General features: G+C 40.9%; 1 protein-coding gene across 1 annotated transcript in view; it reads right to left on the bottom strand.

The window, feature by feature from the left end:
- The window catches only part of SMPX (small muscle protein X-linked), a 103,703-nt gene extending 87,963 nt beyond the window's left edge, over nt 1–15,740 (bottom strand). The window contains exon 1 of the mRNA XM_082248569.1: nt 15,390–15,740. The gene's annotated coding sequence lies outside the window, so the exon portion shown is untranslated. The remainder of the gene's footprint in view (nt 1–15,389) is intronic.
- Between the last annotated feature and the right edge of the window lie 4,180 nt (nt 15,741–19,920).

Genomic DNA, 19,920 nt, shown 5'->3' with positions numbered 1-19,920 from the left:
GTATAATGCCAACCTATGCACTAGGGTACATACTGTTGACCTCTTTGGGGACCAAAGTTTCTCAAGTGGGGGGAGTGTGTAGCGGGGTTAAACATGCCTAAAGACACTGTTTGATATGTGGGAAGGAACTAGGCTCCCTCTAGTGGTAGCTGCATGGAATTTCCCGGGCTGTGACTTCCTTTTCACAAGATGAAGAAACTACATCTCCCAGGCTGCTTTGCAAGATCCAGGAACTAGGCTCCCTCTAGTGGTAGCTGCATGGAATTTCCCGGGCTGTGACTTCCTTTTCACAAGATGAAGAAACTACATCTCCCAGGCTGCTTTGCAAGATCCAGGGTGCACGGCTGCACCGCACGGCACTATGGGGGAGGTTATTTAAAGGAAGAGAGAAGCGCGCGAGGGGGGGGGGGCCTTTCTGCGCTGGACTCTGAGGAACCAGCGAGCGAGAGTGAAGGACTGACACTGGATATTGGGCCAGAGCCTTTTAGCCTGGAGGGACGACGTGGAACCGTCCCATCTCAAGCACGAGGCACATTCCTGGAGGTCATACTGCTGTTTGCCGAGACCGGAAGTCATCCGCCAGAAGGACCCCGCGCGGCTGGCATATAGCCAAAGGACTGAGACCGCAGTGGAAGCGCGCGAAGGAGAAACTTCTGTTGGTGAGAGGGCACATGCCCAATAACTGACTTTATCTGCTGAAGAGACAGTTTTATCTACAGATAGCGGTAGCGCAGCAGGAGGTGATAAAACCCCGGGGTTTATCACCATACTCTCTCAGGAGACTCATAGACAAACAATAAGGTCTGTAAAGGAGTCGCCAGAGGCTTATCTCTCTCGCAGAAGTTATTGCTCAGTTACGCAGACACCCTGCGGTGACAACTAACAGCTCGTTGTTTTCTCTCTCTTGATCTTTATTCCTAATCTGGATTACAAATGAGCTCTATTCAATAACCTTGCTAGCGAAGATCAACAAGAAAGAAGAGAACTCTGGGGGAGGGACTCAGATAGGCCCACCTACCTGGTACTGTGTCTAGCCTTAATGCAGGAGGAGTGTGGGGGTATTCTTTTACCTTTTTAAAGCTGTTTTAAATAACCTTTTATGGACTTGTATTGTATTGTATTGTATTGTATCTCCCCTATTCAATTTGATATATAGTAAACTAAGTTTGGTTAATTACAATCTTGTGCGTTGTTCCATTGTGTCACCCAGAAGGACTACTATTCAAGAAGGTAACAAGGTATTGTTGCATAGTGAAGTATTGTATTCCAACCTGTGTATCTATTTGATAGTCCAGTCCTATTCTGGGTCAGTTGTGCCTGAGGAGGGATCGAGCCAATTTGATTGGGTTGTTAGGCAGGGTGTAGACCCAATAATATAATCAGCAGCTCCTGCGGGGGTGGTGCTACACTAATATTTTTTAACTGTTTTGTAGTTGATGTATGCAATTAGCATTAGAGTAACAATGTTGCACTGTTATGTTTGCCTTCCTGAGGTGGAACTCCCCGGGAGGTAAGGGTTAATTCTGCTGGCCAGGTTTTCCTGGGCTTTTTGGGGAAGTATTGCCCTCCACTAGGGAAAACACATAAAAAGGGAGGGAACCACCTCTTGATGGGGCCGCAGTTAGTAAGACAGCCAGAGGTTCAGTTCTAGGTCTCCCAAGCCAAGGGCATGCTGCTAATGATGCGATCCACTACTTTACACTTAACAACCCCTTATGGGAGCCCAGTTGGGGTTCCAGGGGTATGGACTAATGCTTGACCAAATGACTCTAAGGACGTTCTCAACTGTTTAAGGTATGATTGACTACCTCAAGGAGCAATCAGGGGCACCAGTGGCCTGATTATGAGGCACTTAGAAGATTATATACAGGAATATGTGTTGAAGACATTGTTGAACTGTTCATGTTGACATGTTCATACTGACATGTTGAACTGTTAATCGGTTATCTTTAAGCAACTTCAGTAATAGAACATTTACTGTTACTTGGCCTGGTCGGAAGTTACTTGAGCACAACCTTAACGGGGTGCATGCATTCATAGCATAACACAGGAACAGGGCTTGTTGGGGCTTGTTCAGTTAGGTGTACGTTTAGTAAACTGAGATAAGCCGAGATCTGGGATCTCTTTGAAGATCTCCTCTTCCTGCTTCTCCAGCTCAGAGGTGGAGTATCAGGGGGAGAAGCTGTGTGATTAGAGGAAGAAGACTTCTTTCTTCCTATATATCAGCACCAGTGTGTTCAAAATGAATGTATATATTGTATGTATGTATGTGTGTTTGTGGGTGTATGTATGTATGTGTGTGTGTATATATATATATATCTATATATACAGGTGTATGTGTGTGTGTGTATATATATATATATATATATATATATATATAGTGTGCACTGGTATATATATATATACATATATACTGTATGTACTGGTGTATGTATGTGTGTATATATATATATACTGTATGTACTGGTGTATATATATATATATATATACTGTATGTACTGGTGTGTATATATATATATATATATATATATATATATACTGTATGTACTGGTGTGTGTATATATATATACTGTATGTACTGGTGTGTGTATATATATATATATACTGTATGTACTGGTGTATATATATATATATATATATATATATATATATATATACTGTATGTACTGGTGTGTATATATATATATATATATACTGTATGTACTGGTGTGTGTGTGTATATATATATACTGTATGTACTGGTGTGTGTATATATATATATATATACTGTATGTACTGGTGTATATATATATATATATATATATATATATATATATATATATATATATATATATATATATATATATACTGTATGTACTGGTATGTATGTATATATATATATATATATATATATATATGTGTGTGTGTATATATATATATATATATACTGTATGTATATATGTATATATACTGTGCATGTGTGTATGTATAGATATGTTTTCATGTGTCAGAACATGTCATTACGAGTTCTTTTAAACTTTAGTTTCACTTTTTAAACTTCGGGGCGGCTGTAATCTCACAATATCTCATGAGATTACAGGCAGTCCACCCAGTTATACACAGAGCTCGGCAGTTCTCAGAGAAAAAAATTCTCCTCTGATCATCCTGAAGTTGAAGTAAAGTTCTCCACCTTCTAAACTGGGTGCCAGAGGAGATATTTTTTCTCTGAGAACTGCCGAGAAGTGAACTGAGAGAAAACTTCTCAGTTTACTAAACGTACACCTCAGAGAAGATGCAGTACAAATGAGTAACGTGTAGTGAAGCTAAATTGAGGAGGCTATATTGCCATCGCTAATGACTACAGTACTAGTGTCGAGTGCATAAGCAGCCAGCTAGTCGGGAAGTGGTGTGACTTTATAAGGTGATAGAAGGCCCTGATAGTAAAGAAGCTTGTATGCTTATGCGCCTTCCCCATGCGATCAGAACCCCAATAATGGGTCTGACTTTTTGCATACTGCAGGCCTCAGGAGAAGAATAAGCACGGTGTTGGACACGAGTCAAGTTTCTTAGTATTCAAGTGTAATATATGATTTAATGCCCCTTGGAATGGGGTGACGAGTTACTGGGCTGGTGGAGTCCGCTAGTGGCTCAGAAATGTTGCGAGAGATGAGGTATGAAGTGTAATGAGAAACTGATGTCCATAGGGAACAATGTGAGGTGCTACAGAAGTTGAGCCACAGATTACAAGGAGTTCATTGTGTTCTTATGGAGTGGCATCATTTTTAAGTTGGAGTACTCCGTTAATGCCAGTCTTGCGTTAAACAGCAGTCTCCTTCTGCATTTGAGGGGCACTAGTGTGCGCTCTCTTCGGGTCCCCACATGGGCACAGTAAGCCCCACGGACAAGATGAAAGTATTTTATGATGCACTTTGCTTTAGCTTTGTGTTTAGATCTACTTTAAACAGTGTTCCTAAAACTCCAGTGTTTATTAGCTCGGTGTTATTCCAAAACTCTAAACTCTCACTTGGACAGTCCAGTTTATAAAGCTACGCAGATAGTCTGAACTCTGAAGAATCCCTGTTAATCCTCAGTCTTTTAATAGCAGTGACTTAACAAAATGCCCCTGCAGCCCCACGTGTAGGAAACTGGATCCAGCAAATAATGTACACTGTATTCATCACTTGATACATTTAGAAATTTGTTGGCAACAGTTTGTTCCATTTGAACAAACTTGAAACGTATTCAAGTGTCAGCTGTAGAGAGATGTTTGCCTATGCCCATGCAAAGTGTTCTTTTTTTTTTTACTGCTGTATTTATTTTAACCTCCGATCTGTTCTACACCATCACAATTGTATTAACAAACCAGTCTTGACTAAATTTAAAAATTGTTTTTTGTGAAGGTCATTAAAGGCGAGCAGAAAGGAATGTAATGTGAGACAAAGCACTGCTTAGCAGCCATGACTAATTACCATTACCAGTTTGTTTTTATATGTTCTTTTTATGCTTTTTGTTTGATTAAGACAGTAAACATGGCTGTCACCTGTCCCACTTAATTTAGACCTTATCATTATGGAAAACCTACACACCTCAGTTTACTTATGCCAACAATGCTGACAGGACAATTTGTTTCTAAAGAAAAGACATGTCAAATAAACATATACAAAAATGCACTGCGTTCAAATATATTGAGGGGCGTTACTAGATATCAAATATATTCCTGTTTTAGTTAAGAAAAAAAAAGTAATCAAATTAACACAATGAAACCATAATATTATATATTTTATCACCTAAAATTACATTGTCTTTTTCTCCCCTGCATCCCCCTATAGATTTATACTCTCATGCAGCCCACCGGGAACTGAAACCGGTCCCGCTAGACCAGTGATGGTGAACCTTGGCACCCCCAGATGTTTTGGAAATACTTTTCCCATGATGCTCATGCACTCTGCAGTGTACTTGAGCTTCATAGGAAATGTAGTTCAAAAACATCTGGGGTGCCAAGGTTCGCCATCAATGCGCTAGACCCTCGTTTCTTCTGTGCATGCGTGGGAAAACCCTACTCATTCCGAAGGGAGGCTGTCTATTATGAATCCCAAGGGAAGACTGCTTCTACGTATGGAAAGAATGCAATTTTTCTGCACATGTGCACTCGAATCCGGTAATCAGCTGGACTATTTAAAGTGGTAAATATATAAATAACTCAATAAACAACTGAGCGTACCTTCTTCCAGCAGCTAACACCAATGTGATTCACACCACATAAACTATACATATAAAATAACAAACAGTGCAGCGCTAGAATCGCTGTCTGTATGCTTCACTGTGGGCTACCTAACAAGATTGCGGACAGGTGAGTATAAATCTTTAGGATAATATACAAAAGTATTGTTATCCTAGAGGCTTCAGGGCCATCCTCTAGATCCTAACTTCACTACCTGATTTGGAATAAAAAGAAACCCAGATTTTCAGACTTCAGTGGATGAACATTTGTTTCAGGTAAGTAACTTACTAGATGGTTATGCCGTGACCAAGCTATCCAAGTGAAAAGTGGGCCACACTTGCAATGATATACAAAGGAAACACTTCTAATGGAAACATAGCAGCTGCTATTGTTGATGTCCTTTGCCTTGATCTTATACTGACCCTCTAGCTTTAATACATTGAGTCACCTAGCCTAAAAACTACGTAGATCACATCATCTGTATTTACTCTGATTTTTCTGATATGAGTATTTGCTCTGGAACAATGATTGAGAAAGTCCTGAAGCCAGAGAGTCAACACAGCAGCTGGGCAACTGGCATCTTTAGAAAGGCATCAACAAAGTTTCTTTTAGAAAAGGTAAAAGATTCATTCATGATATATTTTTACATGGTTAGATTGGTCCATCTTGGACTAATCAAACTTTGTACTGTATATACCAGTGGTCTCCAAACTGCGGCCTTGGAGGCCGGATGCGGTCTTTATCTGGTCCTTGGGGCATCATTCCTTTCACTGACACCAACAATGTGGCACTATTCTTCCAAATGTTACCAACGATGGGGCACTATTTCTCCTAATGTTACCAATGATGGGGCACTATTCCTCCCAAAATTACCAAAGATGGGGCACTATTCCTCCCAAAATTACCAAAGATGGGGCACTATTCCTCCCAATGTTACCAACAATGAGGCTCTATTCCTCCAAATGTTACCAACGATGGGGCACTATTTCTCCTAATGTTACCAATGATGGGGCACTATTCCTCCCAAAATTACCAAAGATGGGGCACTATTCCTCCCAATGTTACCAACAATGAGGCTCTATTCCTCCAAATGTTACCAATGATGGGGCACTATTAATCCCAATGTTACCAATGATGGGGCACTATTCCTCCCCCAATTCCCAAATGTGATGATGTTATTCCCACTAATGCCAGGAAAACTCCCACAATCACTGGCCACAGTTCGGCCCCCCTAAAATCTGGAGGACAATAAACTGGCCATTTGTTTAAAAAGTTTGGAGACCCTGGTATATACACAACCTCTGTAAGCTGGAAATCATATAAAGCAATAGTAAAACCCACTTTGTGATCTTTACCTACAGGTAAGCCTATAATAAGGTATACGTGATATTTACCCTGGTTGCAGACGGTGACATCACAGGCGCATGGGCTTTGAAGGCCTGGCCTACAGTGCCAGGCCTTCAGAGTTCCATGCCAGAACAGAGGGCTCCCATGTGCATGCGTGGGAGTGACGTTGCCGCGGCTCTGACCACTCACAGTGCCGGAGCCCGCAAACCCAGAAGAAAGACCAGAGGAAGATGTCAGCCCTCTCAGCAGTGACAGCTGGCCACTGGAGGGCTTAATTCTAGGGTATAGCACATTAGGTGCATACCAGCCCGTTGTGCAATTGTCTTACAGGTGTTTTTTTTTTTTTTGTTTTTAAACTCTGCTGTGGTTTACTACAGCTTTATATAGACACCACTACTTCAGTAGGGCAGAAGCAAGTGAAGGTCACTTCAATAGTGGTGTCTACTTCAGTGATTGCCAGTTTCTAGGGGCCTTGGCCAAGTAAAGTATATACTGTACATAGTTACATTGGTCCAAGCTGGACCAATATAACTGTGTAATAATATACCATGCCTGGAATTCTTCTTTGCATACACAGAATATATTTTATGAGAAGATGGACTATATGCTTGCCTAGAATCAGCATGCATGTATTTGCACATTGGGTGAGAACTCATCTGATCCAATGATTTGTGGAGGTGGATATGCTTGATATATCTTTGGCTTTTTGTAGGCAGAAACAAATGCTGAAAGGTATTAAATAAGTGTACACAAAGGGCAGAGCTTCTGAGCAGCTATTACTGCACTGTTTCTTACTATAGATGAAAGCATCTCATTAGCAACCATCATTTTACTTTCTGACAGATTCTATTTAAGGGATGGGCTAAGAACATATTGGCTGAGGTTGAAAGTAAATTGAAAATTTTGTCCACTTCTGATAAGAAGGGAGAGACTAATAGAATTATACTCTTGCAGGTGAATAGAAAACAATAAACAACAAAACCACTTAAGGGTAATCTGTAATGTATAATGTCTAATACAGGTCTACTTGCAATAGAATCATAATGTAGCTGTCATGGTTGATGTACTAAAAACAATGTTGAATTCATATATACGTGGTTTACCAGTAGACTATAATTAGATTAAAGTTCAAGACAACTTTTTCAGGGAATAGACATGAACATGAATAGTCAGGTAACTTGAAAACGTCAGTCCACCAAAAAGGGATATGGTAATCCGGCCATGCATGGATTGAAATTTGGCGGGTTCAGCAGGGACCAGCTGAAATTCAATCCACCTATGGGAAAACTTGGGCACAATCAGCCTGTCAGATTTTTTACATGTGATTACTGCCGGCGAGTATAGCCCCTAGCAGTAATCATTGTGTTCTGCCACTCTGCCATCAGAAGCGTGCTGGCAGAACGCAATAGCGCTGCGGGAGGCATTCAAATGCCCATTAACACTGATTGTGTTGATGGGGTAATTGAGCAATGTTCTTTCCCTTCCAGTCATGGTGGAAGGGAAAGAAAATCAAATCATCTGTGGCCTGCTTTGGTCCTAGATGACGCCTGACTGGCTGAGTAAGCCCTTTGCTTCATATATGTCTTGGATACCTTAAACTCATGATCTTCCTACCGTAACTCTCACTCCTGTCTACCTTAAGACTTTTGGATGTTCATACTCAACTTAGTATGTTTCATCACCTATAAATTCTCCATAATATATAATAAATAGAAGTTCTGAAAAAGAGAGCAAATCCTCCTCATTATGGCCACAGTAGTTGTGCACATCCAGGAACTCGTGAAGAGTTCCACACAATAGATTTCAGACAAATAAAAAAAAATACTGTCAGATGTCAAGACAATAGTGACTGTTTGTACACAAACACCAACTCCCTGTTGCATAAATATGAATGAGATAGGCAAAAGATGGCATCAGCTCCTGTTCTCCACCTGTAGATTCAGACGTGTTTCACCCTTTTTGGAGCTTAACCACTTCCCGCCCGCTGTAAGCAGAATGATGGCTGAAGAGTGGTTCTGTTATCTCCACTGTGTGTCATATGACATCCAGCAGGATAAGCAGCACGTGCGCGCCCCTGGGGGCACGCAGCGTGGCGATCCGACACATCGCATCTATGATCTAGGTAAAGAGCCCATGATGTAGGCTCTTTATCATGTGAATAGCTGATGGCATGGTAACCAGGAAGTGCCGTTTATCAGCTTTCCTCCATTCGCGCTGACAAGGAGCGTGCAGAGGAGAACCAATCGGTCGCTCTCCTAACAGGGGGGTCTGCACTGATAATCAGAGCATTGATTATCAGTGCAGACCCATCAGCAATGCCCACCAATGCCCGCCACTGATGTCCATTAATGCCCCACCAGTGATGTCCACCTGTAATCACATGTGATGCCAATCAGTGCCCACCTGTACCCACATTTTATGCCAATCAGTGCCCATAAAGGATGCAAATCAGTGCCCATTAGTAATGCCAGTCAATGCCCATCAGAAATTCCTGTCAGTGCCTCCTTATCAGTGCTGCCTATCATTGCCATCTATTAGTGCCGCCCATCAGTTCCATCCATCAGTGCTGCATATCAGTGCCACCTATCAGTGCCCATCAGTGCTGAAAATCAGTGCCGCCTATCAGTGCTGCATATTAGTGCCTCCTCATCAGTGCCCATTAGTGCCTTCTCATAAGTGCCCATCAGTGCTGCCTCATCAGTGCCCATCAGTGAAGGAGAAAACTTACTTATTTACAAAATGTTATAATAGAAACAAAGACATTTTTTTTTTTATATTGTTTTTTTTTATTTATAGCACAAAAAATAAACAAGCCATGAATGATAGAATACCACCAAAAGAAAGCTCTATTTGTGGGGAAAAAGATGAAACATGTCATATGGGTACAGGGGGTGAAAGTGTCCTGTATTGAAGTGGTTAATTGTAGAGGCAGATGGTTTCACTTGCCAGCTTCTAACAAAAACTGAAATAGTAGTTTTAGGTGGACGGAACCTTTAAAGTGTTTGTAAAGACGCTTTTTTTTTCTTTTAATTTATACCTACAGGTAAGCCTATAATAAGACTGACCTGTAGGTACAGTAAATATCTCTTTAACCTGTACCATTTAGAATATATGCACTTTAGCAGCACTGGTGATGTCATCGGCACATGCGTACTGTGCTCTCAATATGCCATCCATAGAGAGACCAGTGCTGCGTATGTGTGGGAGTGACATCATCCAGGGTTCAGCCAGTCAAATGACAGCTGCCCGCGAACCCAAAGGGAGACCAGGTGGAGATGGAAGCCCTGTGAGCGGTGACAGTGCGCTGCTGGAGGGCTTCATTTTTAGGTAAGTCCTTCATAATGTACTAGCAGATTATGACATTAATTTGCAGTGAGATTTTTTTTTTTTTTGCATTTTACTCCCACTTTAACCTTAAAGTAAACTATAGGCAAAACTTTTTTCCACTTTAGATAGAGCAAGGGAGAGTTAGGAACCCTGTGAGATTTGTTTTTGCCATCTGTGTCCCATTTTGCAGATTTTCCTTTATTTCCTGTCCCATAGCTAAACAGGAAGTAGAAATCCCTGCAAATTGCAGCAATCCCTTGGGAACCCCAGGTCACCAGAACTAGTGTACCCATTTGATAATTTCCTCACAATTACTTTTCTAGGGACAACCCAAAATGTGAGATTTTTTTAACTTTCAATTTCAATGATAAACAGGACAAATAGAGAGGGTGAATCTCCTTAAAGTGGTTGTAAAGGCAGAAGGTTTTGCAGTATGCAGCAGCCCCCCTAATACTTACCTGAGTCCATCTCTATCCAGTGATATCCACAAGTGCCTCTGCTGTCCGGAACTCTCCCTCCAGATTGGCTGAGACACAGCAGCGGCGCCATTGGCTCTTCCTGCTGTCAATTAAACTCAGTTAGTTGATGAGGAGAGAGGGGGTGGAGCCTAACAACAGCTCTGTGTCTAAATAGATACATGGGGCTGCAGCTCGGGTGCCCCCATAGCAAGCTGCTTGCTGTGGAGGCACTCAACAGGAGGGAGGCGCCAGGAGGTAGGGGCTAGGGACCCCAGATGAGGAGGAGCATCTGGGCTGCTCTGTTTAAAACCACTGCACAGGGCAGGTAAGTATTACATGTTGATTATTTTAATAGACAGAAAAATGAGGCTTTACAATATCTTTAACAGGGGCACGGACAGCAATAAAAACTAACTGACAGGTGTTCTAATCCCTCTGCACTCTATGCAAAACGAAAAAAAAAAAAAAAAAGTTTTGCTTTCAGTTATAGTTTAAGTCTAAAGCTACTGGAAAAAAAAAACAGTACTGAGTGGGTTGTGCCTTTGTCTACAACTATCCGCTTGGGTCTATGGCCTTCTTAAAGAAAACCTGTGCTTTTTTTATGCAAGTATAGGGTTTAATCTCCAACCCCACCCCAGCATAAACTCAGCTTTCCTTCAACACCCCGCCCCCCCAGCAAATCCATTTTGTATTGGGAGCCAAAGGGAAAACCTCTAAATATGGAGGAGCATGTGACAGTGCTGAACCAATTAGCGCTGTCACACAGGGAGTTCAAAATCCCAGGGAAGCTACGACTCTAGTGTCTTGTAGGTCACAGGTTCATTTCAAGTGGTCCAGCAAAGTGGCAGATTGGTGATAGAAAGGTAAAGCTCGGCCTGTATGGCGAGATTTCTCATGTTCAGGCCACAGGCCTTAACAACATGGATGGAGGAATCCGCGCTGATGGCTATTGTAGTCAAATACTTTCAGCAGGACCTGTGTTTGCTTAAATACCCAAATAGTGACTGCTGTGCGGTGGTGGGCAGTCTGCAAAATAAAGATCCTGGGGGCATTGAGGTAGTAGGAAAGTATGTGTGTGTATATATAGATATATATATATATATATATATATATCTATATATAGTATATGATAAAAATGCAGAAGGCAGGGAAAGGGGGTAGAGAAGGATACACAGAGTAAATGTGCAATTATCCATTAAGGCTGGCCAAAGCCAATTAGATGTCTAATTGAGAGCTACGTGAGGTGGTAAATGTACTTGGATGACCCAGCTCTATATCCCTTGGTCCATGGGTCAATACAATATACACATGGTGAATTGTTCTATCCTCCAAAAAGAAGGTCACAGCTGCTTGGCTGGCCGAGGCCATCTTGGAAATCACCGGAGTAGATGCCGCCGCTTGTACCACCAATGTGTGATAAGCTAAAGTAGGTAGGCCGCAGGGGAGCCACTGGCTAGAATTCTTGAGACTAAGCATCCTCACGCCGCCATGCTGAGACCACGCCCCCAATCACAGACAAATTAGGCAGCTACGAGTCCCCTGTGAGTGCAAGGCCTTAGGCGGCCACCTAATTTGCCTAATAAAAGACCTGCCTCTGTGGCAGATCAACAGAAATCTTTTCACTCAAAAGAAGTTCTCTTCTTCCTCCTCCCACCTCATCTGCCATTTTTGGTATTTAATTCTTTCTTTGGGGGGGGGGAGCAGGTACCCAGTTTTAACTAGGAAATGTCACTAGTCCCAGAAGGCTGCGGGGCCATTCACAAAGCGCAGCGTGACTCGCACATCCATAATGAACAGACAGCTATGAAGCCGCAAGGAGTCACAGCCAACTGCCCACTGTCAACATGCCGGAGCTGGGGACGGAAGACCAATGAAGAACCAGCCCGGGTGAGGACAGGGTTAGATCCTTGGACAGATGAATGTTTACTAAAAGTCAGCAGCTACAGTTTTTGTAGCTGCTGACTTTTAATTTTTCAAGAAATGACTGAAGAACCACTTTAAGAGGATAAAACCCAGAAAAGTGTGTACGTGTTGCAGCAGTGTACTGCAATTTTTTAATTTTACCTTAACATATACTTTAAGAATTGAAATGACCTTGGTTGCATTTAATTTAAAGTGTGCAGGAAACAGTTAACCTAATTTCATTTTTCCGAAGCTGAACTACTTTGGAGCATGCAAACTAAGTAAGAACTGACCTAGTTATCCTGCTCAGTGCCTGAAATCCTTCAGTCTGCAAAGACTGCATTGTAAACAGAGACCTCTTTATCTATTGTATTACTGACCTTTCAAACTCGTACACATACACAACTGGAAAGGTCTACCTGAGCAGCATGAAATAATGCTGCACATACTGTAAGTACCCCAAACATGCTCCATGCATATGCTTTATTACAGGGTACTACATACAATCACCTCTGCAGATTGCTAGACGTTTACACTCAGCATAAATGTTACAATTTGACCATACAATCTTTGCACAATCAACTTTGGATTTACCAAAACTATGTAATATGAGCACCAACCTAATCTAACCAATCAATTTTATCCAATCAGCAGGTCCTTGCACTACAAAGTTTTTGGTAGGTCTATTGGTGGCCATATACACTTCCATAAATTATAGATTTCTTTTCCGATTTCTCTCTTCCATTAATTGATCTATAATCGATGACCCAATTGAACAATATGCCACACATGGAGAAGTGGGTTTTAAATAATGGCTGAGATACAATTGTAACTTTTTTTCATTGATCACATCTCTGTTTTCACCATGTAATCTCATAATCTGATTGATCAAAACACAATCCTATTCATAAACAAGTATCTCTGTGCTGCCGATCGATGTAAATTGATCAATACACTTCTGCCCTGCCTGATCAAATCTAAATTCAATCTTAACAGTTCAGAAGGGACAATATGGTGGCCAAATGCACTTCAATTCTTTAATCCACTTAATTGAAACTATCAAATCCACCAATCTTATAGCCACAACTTCCCTTTCGATTGACTTCGATTTGGTGTTGATCAGACTGCTCTGAGTCGGTCAGCCAGGGTGGAAAATGATCAATCATTTTGCATCGATTACCTGCATTGAAATGCTTTGGTCATCAATTAGATCATATTGTGATTATTCAATTTATAAGATTGCATGGTGGAACAGGGATTCAATCATTAACTTACAATTGTATCTTCCAACTATCTATCAAAATCTTCTTCCCTCTGTGTGTCAGATCAATCAAATAAGTAGACTATAGATCAATTATTCCTATTGGTATAGATTGATCAGAAAAGAAAATGATAGATTATTGACTTGTGTAAGGCCATAATAAATTACAATTGTATTTTAACTATTGATCGAAATCCACATTCCCCCCAGTGTGTGTCATATCGATCTAATGAGCTGTTCACTTTAGATTGATTATTCCTATTGGTAGATATTAATTGGAAAATAATTTCATCATTTATGGAACTGTGTATGGCCACCATAAAGCTGGATACACATTATGCAACTTTTGTTGTTCAATTTCCTTTAGATTTACCTTCAACTATATAGTGCAAGGGCATGCCTGACAGCATACAACTTAAAAGCGTTTAGGACTGACCTCATATTATTATATGGTTTTGGCAAATCTAAAAGAAAGTTGTACAAGAAAATTGTATAAAAGCATAGTATGTAGCCAACTTTAGTTCCGTTTGTATTTTAACTTTTGATCGTAACCCATTTTCCCCTGTGTGTGTCATATCAATTGAATAAGTTGTCAACTATAGATTGATTATTTCTATCGGTAAGGATTTATCCAGAAAAAAAAAATGAATCATTTATCAAACTGTGTATGCCCACCATCAGATTCAATCATATCATATCTAGTTTGAAACCCACTTCCTCTCCTGGGTCATATCAGTCTCTTGGCTGTTGACTATAAATTGATTATTCCTATCGGAAAAGATTGATCGAAAAATAAATTGATTGTTTATTGAGGCGCATAAGGCCACCATTATGGCTATTATTATTATACAGGATATATTTGTATAGTTATATATATATTTATATATATATATATATATTATTGAGGCACGTATGGCCACCATTATTGCTATTATTATTATACAGGATATATATATTGGCTATTATTATTATACAGGATATATTTGTATAGTTTTATATATATATATATATATATATATGAGGCACGTATGGCCACCATTATATATATATTTGAGGTGCGTATGGCCACCATTATTGCTATTATTATTATTTGAACAGGATATATATATATATATTTATATACATATATATGATTCCTCTTGTATCAAATTGTATTGTAATTTTTCTGTCTGCCCTCACGTTTTAAAGCGCTGCGCAAACTGTTGACATTATATAAATCCTGTATAATAGTAATAAAAATAATAATAACAATAATATAGCGCTAAAATTTTGAGCAGTGCTTTACAACATGAGGGCAGACAGTACAGTTACAATACAATTCAATACAAGAGGAATCATAGGGCAATTTTATCGTTTGTAGATTTGATTATTTTGATTGAATTCAGCTTGATTGAATGACTATTAAACCTAAATGTGTGGCCATCCTAAAGGAGATTGTACAATTGGATTGTAACATGTGTTAGGCTTTAGTGAACATGCTTACAATGCTTTCAATAATCTATGTGTAAGAAATGTCAAGTTTTTAGTAGAGTGGGGAAATTAAGAAATGATAACCTATTATATTGTATAAACTGTTCATAGTAAATATAAAATAGTTAGGCATGGTGGTCAGCTTAGTGCCATCACTATGGTGGGCATATGATGCATTGTGCAACCATGCAATGCTTTAATGTCAAAAGTTTTGCCTATCTAGTTTTTTTGTATTACAACCATCTTATATTACTTTATACAGCAAAAACATAGTTAACATTGACATGTGCTTAGATAATTATATACAGTATATATATATATATATATATATATATATATATATATATATATATATATATTAGTACATTCATACAAAGTTTCTATGTAGAAGTTTCTTGCTATCCTCATAATAGCCCTTGCTTACCTTAGACTATTTTTTCCCCCAGAGATGCCAGCACAGAATAATTATAGACAGGTTCCACAAGGATTAGCCCCTTTCTTCGTCCTCTCCTTCAGTGTTTATCCTGCCAGGGATCTTTTCAGTGCTGCTGATACATATGTTGTGATGAGCTTTGTCTCTATGTTGTACTCAGTGCTGCCTCAGGGCTGCCAGATAAACCCAATTTGGTAGCTTAAGTGCAAAAGGAATTCCTTTCATAGCAAAGGGCTGTTCTTCCTAAATATAGTTGGTGACTGTAGTTTGTCAGTCGCTCGCTCACACCTTACGGTTTGATTTGAAATTCCACTATAAAAAAAAAAAAAAAAAAGCAGCAAAAAATAACTTTGCAATCAAGTTTCTTTGTACAAGTAGAGAGCTGTCAGTTCAAACTTCACAGATCAAGTGTTGGTTTGTGTCTGACAGCCCGAGACATGGATCCTGTAACATGATACTGAAATGGATAATGTCATGGTAACAGATAAAGGACGCTATTGTTATACCTCAATGGATGGAGATCACTGTCTCTAGCAACAAGCCCAGGTTGTGGAAGTAAACATTGGCGTTATATACATTAGGATTTATGTATAAAACACTCCAGGAAGAGTGATCAGCTTAGTGTAGTATGTAAATGATACCTTCTGTACTTCTATAACTTCAGTCCTACATTCTGCAGCTTTGAACTCCCAAAGCACTTCTGGCAGCTGCGTATTGCAGCACAATCTCCTCATAGCAGTCACTGGGGAGGTCTCAGGTATCCAGGAGATCAGTGAGCATACGAATGTCACACCTGGATTAAAACTGCGATACGGCGCGTCACTTGATCAGAGGTGAAGGGTGAAGGCACTAATCTCCTAATCTGGATTTACTCACCCTTCACACTTGAGTATTTTGTTCCTGAAACACTGGAGGTGAAAAATTCAATTATTCCCACCTGAGCTCTGTGTCTGATGTCACCTGTCGAGTCAAGCTTGAAAAAATACACAAGCTTTTGTGGAGCAGAACTGTTTGTTTCGATCCAATAGACTTTAATAGGAATGCCTAACAGCGAACAAGATATATTTCTTCACTTGTGGTGGTCCTGTCCCAAAATCAAGGCTTTTTGGGGGGACATCACTCTGTGGATTAAAAAAAAAAACATCATTTGGCTCATTGAGTTCTCCCCAATGCACTTTCTCTTTCATGGGACCCTCTTAAATTGTATAAAAAATGTGTTACCCAGGGCTTTTTTTCAACGGGAACACGGGGGAACGCAGTTCCGGCACCTCTAATGGGTGCTGGAGGGTCTACTGATGCTGGCTGCTGGGAGATCTATTGTTGCTGGAAGGGATCTATTTTTGCATGGCAATCTATTGTTGCTAGTGGAGGATCTTTTGATACTGAGGGTTAATTGTTGCTAGAAGGGATCTACTGTTTAGGGAGAGGTCCACTGTTGCTGGCTGCTAGAGAGTCTATTGATGTTGGCTGCTGGGATATCTTTTGCTGCTGCTGGGGGTTTATTGCTGCTGTGGGAGGGGTCTATTACAGCTGGCTGTGGGGGATCCATTTTATTGCTTTTCTTGTTATCATAACCTAATCCTATACATTCCAATACAAAATTATACTTGGCTCTATATTCTCTAAAAGGGGCTGTACTGGAAGCTGGGTAGGGGGTGGAACCAAGGGTCAGTGCTCGAAGGTTGGAAGGGGTGGAACCAAGGGTCAGTGCTCGAAGGTTGGAAGGGGTGGAACCATAGGTCATTGCTCGGAGGTTGGAAGGGTGGAACCAAGGGTCAGTGCTCGGAGGTTGGAAGGAGTGGAACCAAGGGTTAGTGCTCGGAGGTTGGAAGGGGTGGAACCAAAGGTTAGTGCTCAGAGGTTGGAAGGGGTGAAACCAAGGGTTAGTGCTCAGAGGTTGGAAGGGGTGAAACCAAGGGTCAGTGCTCGGAGGTTGGAAGGGGTGGAACCAAGTGTTAGTGCTCGGAGGTTGGAAGGGGTGAAACCAAGGGTCAGTGCTCGGAGGTTGGAAGGGGTGGAACCAAGGGTCAGTGTTCGGAGGTTGGAAGGGGTGGAACCAAGGGTTAGTGCTCGGAGGTTGGTAGAGGGCGGAGACACAAAGTAACCTAGAAGGGGGAGTTCCTGCACCTATTCTCTGAGAAAAAAAGCCCTGGCGTTACCCCGCTCCTTATAAACGCAGCTAATTTCTTGAACCCTAGATTCTGGAAACAGACGTTGTGCCCCTCATTATTAGATTGGAAAAAAGAGGTGGATGCAAGAAAGGAAGCCGAGTGGTGGATACATACCACCAAAGACAAACAAGATGAATTCTAAGATTTATGGTCAGGGTGGATCTACTACTTTTCAGAGATTTTCACAAGTTAAAATGCCCCTCGTTCCATGCCTAAGATATGAGGTTATTGCTAGACGATACCCCCCACCCAGTCATACCCTGTGTTAGGTAAATGAAGTTGGTACCAGTTCCCCACTTGCCTTCTCCCCCCTGTGATTTCCTTCTACCCTTACTATCCCTTTCCTTCCCACGTTGGGGATTCTCTGTTTGTGATGCATCTGAATATTGTTTGCATACTGTACTCTTCAGCCGTATCCAGGTACACCTATACGGTTGGTTATATATATTGCTTTGACGTTCTCTTTCTTTCCACTTGCACCCGTGTTGACGATGGTGCGGGGACAGGTGGAGAACTTGGACAACTTTAGTTTACAATTTGTACCTGGTATGCTAATGCCTAATGCATACATGGAATGTAATGGAACTGATACTGAAGTGTCACTTTCCTGTTTACTTGTTGTGGATATGTATCTGTGGATTGTTATTGCACTGTTTACAATCTGTACCTTTTGTAAAATGTAATAAAAATTGATTACATAAAAAAAAAAAAAAAAAATAGGAATGCCTGAAAAATGCTTAAAAACCACACTTAAGTGAAATGAAACCCCCACAATTTTTTTTCTACAGGTCCCAGGAGTTTTTAAGCTGGTCATAGATGGATTGAAATTCAGCTGGTTGAGCAGGAACCAACCAAATTTTGATCCATCTATGTGCAGGCTGGTTGTGCTGAAGTCGATCCATCAATTGACTTTAGTACAACCAGCTTGATTTTTTTCATCCAATCACTGCCGGCGGCTAGAGCCACCAGCAGTGATCGTTGTAGTCTGCCACTGGGGAAGGCTCCCCGTGCTCCCCACTGGCAGAACACAATAGCGCTGCAGGAGCAATTTTCTTTCCTTTAATCTGTGGCGTGTAAAACCCCCACTGTCAGGTGGCAGCAAAAGGAATTAATGAATTATATTCTTTACATAGGGCTATGGTGACTGTAGTGTATTCTTGAAATAGGAGAAGGGCTCAGGGAAAGATTTAGGATACTCCAAACTATATGAGAACCAATAGGAGGACAGATTTCCTAAAACAATTCCTTATTACATCAGGCACGCATGAAAAGTCCCAAACCCAGGCCTTACTCACAATGTCCCTTAAACTGCCTGCCACCCAGATTGCACAAGTAGTTTCTTAGTACGGGAGACAAAAGATCCTTTTCCAGACCAAGATTCAGGACAATACCCTCCAGCAAAAAGTAATTTAACAATCTTCTCCAGACCCACAGCTCAGCACCTGCTGAGACCCAAACTGCAACTGTTCAGTACACTCTAGCTGCCTCCTGGGGCAGCAGCCCAAAGTGAACTGGAGCCCTCTTAGCAGAGCAAGAACACTCTAGCAAGGTCCCTTCAAATATTTATCACCTCCCCACTCACCTGCAGGACAGCCCATTCCAGGGATGAGCTGAGGCGTTATCTGTATTCTGAAAAAAACCTGGTTGATCCCGCTGCTCTCTATCTCCCCCTTCTGCCTAAGTCCCCAATTCAGCTAGGGATTTTGCAGAGCAGTGTTGGCAGCTACTGTGCATGTTAAAATTTCGGTGAGTTTCTATGGTGAGCATTTCCTCCCTATCATATCTGAGCAGTCCATATGACTATAGAGTCACATATGTGGGCGTATACAGAGTGGTAAATGACAGCCCACTCCCTTCCTCCTCCTCCATGCCCACTAATCAGATAAATACAATGGGGGTGGGATATTACATTTACAGTAGATTAATGGTAGCTTCACCTCCCTCTTATTTTAAGACACAGGCTGGAGGGGTGTAACACAGCTTGTGACTGGCAGAAATCCGTTGTTGCCAAAAATTAATAAAGATTTGATTTAGAATATATACTGTATATATTTGTATGATGATTTTAAACAGTTTATTGATAATAATTATTTATTTTTACTCTGTATTCCAAAGGCTGTTTTTTGAACATGTGACCAACAATAGAGGGCTAGAAGCTCTTCCTGACACTGTTTCACTACCTTCAGGCTGAGAAAGAGCTGAGTCATGTGATAGCTGTATATTGATTAGGAAAACGGTACTTACCGTATTTTTTGCCGTATAAGACGCACTTTTTCTTCCCCAAAACTGGGGGGGGAAAGTTGGTGCGTCTTATACGACAAATACATATTTTGCCTGCTGCCTGCTGAGTC

Source organism: Pelophylax lessonae, assembly GCF_965119305.1.
Source record: "Pelophylax lessonae genome assembly, chromosome: 2".
Taxonomy (NCBI): Eukaryota; Metazoa; Chordata; class Amphibia; order Anura; family Ranidae; genus Pelophylax; species Pelophylax lessonae.
Note: the sequence above shows the minus strand (reverse complement) of the source record. Positions and strands in the feature narration are given on the sequence as shown.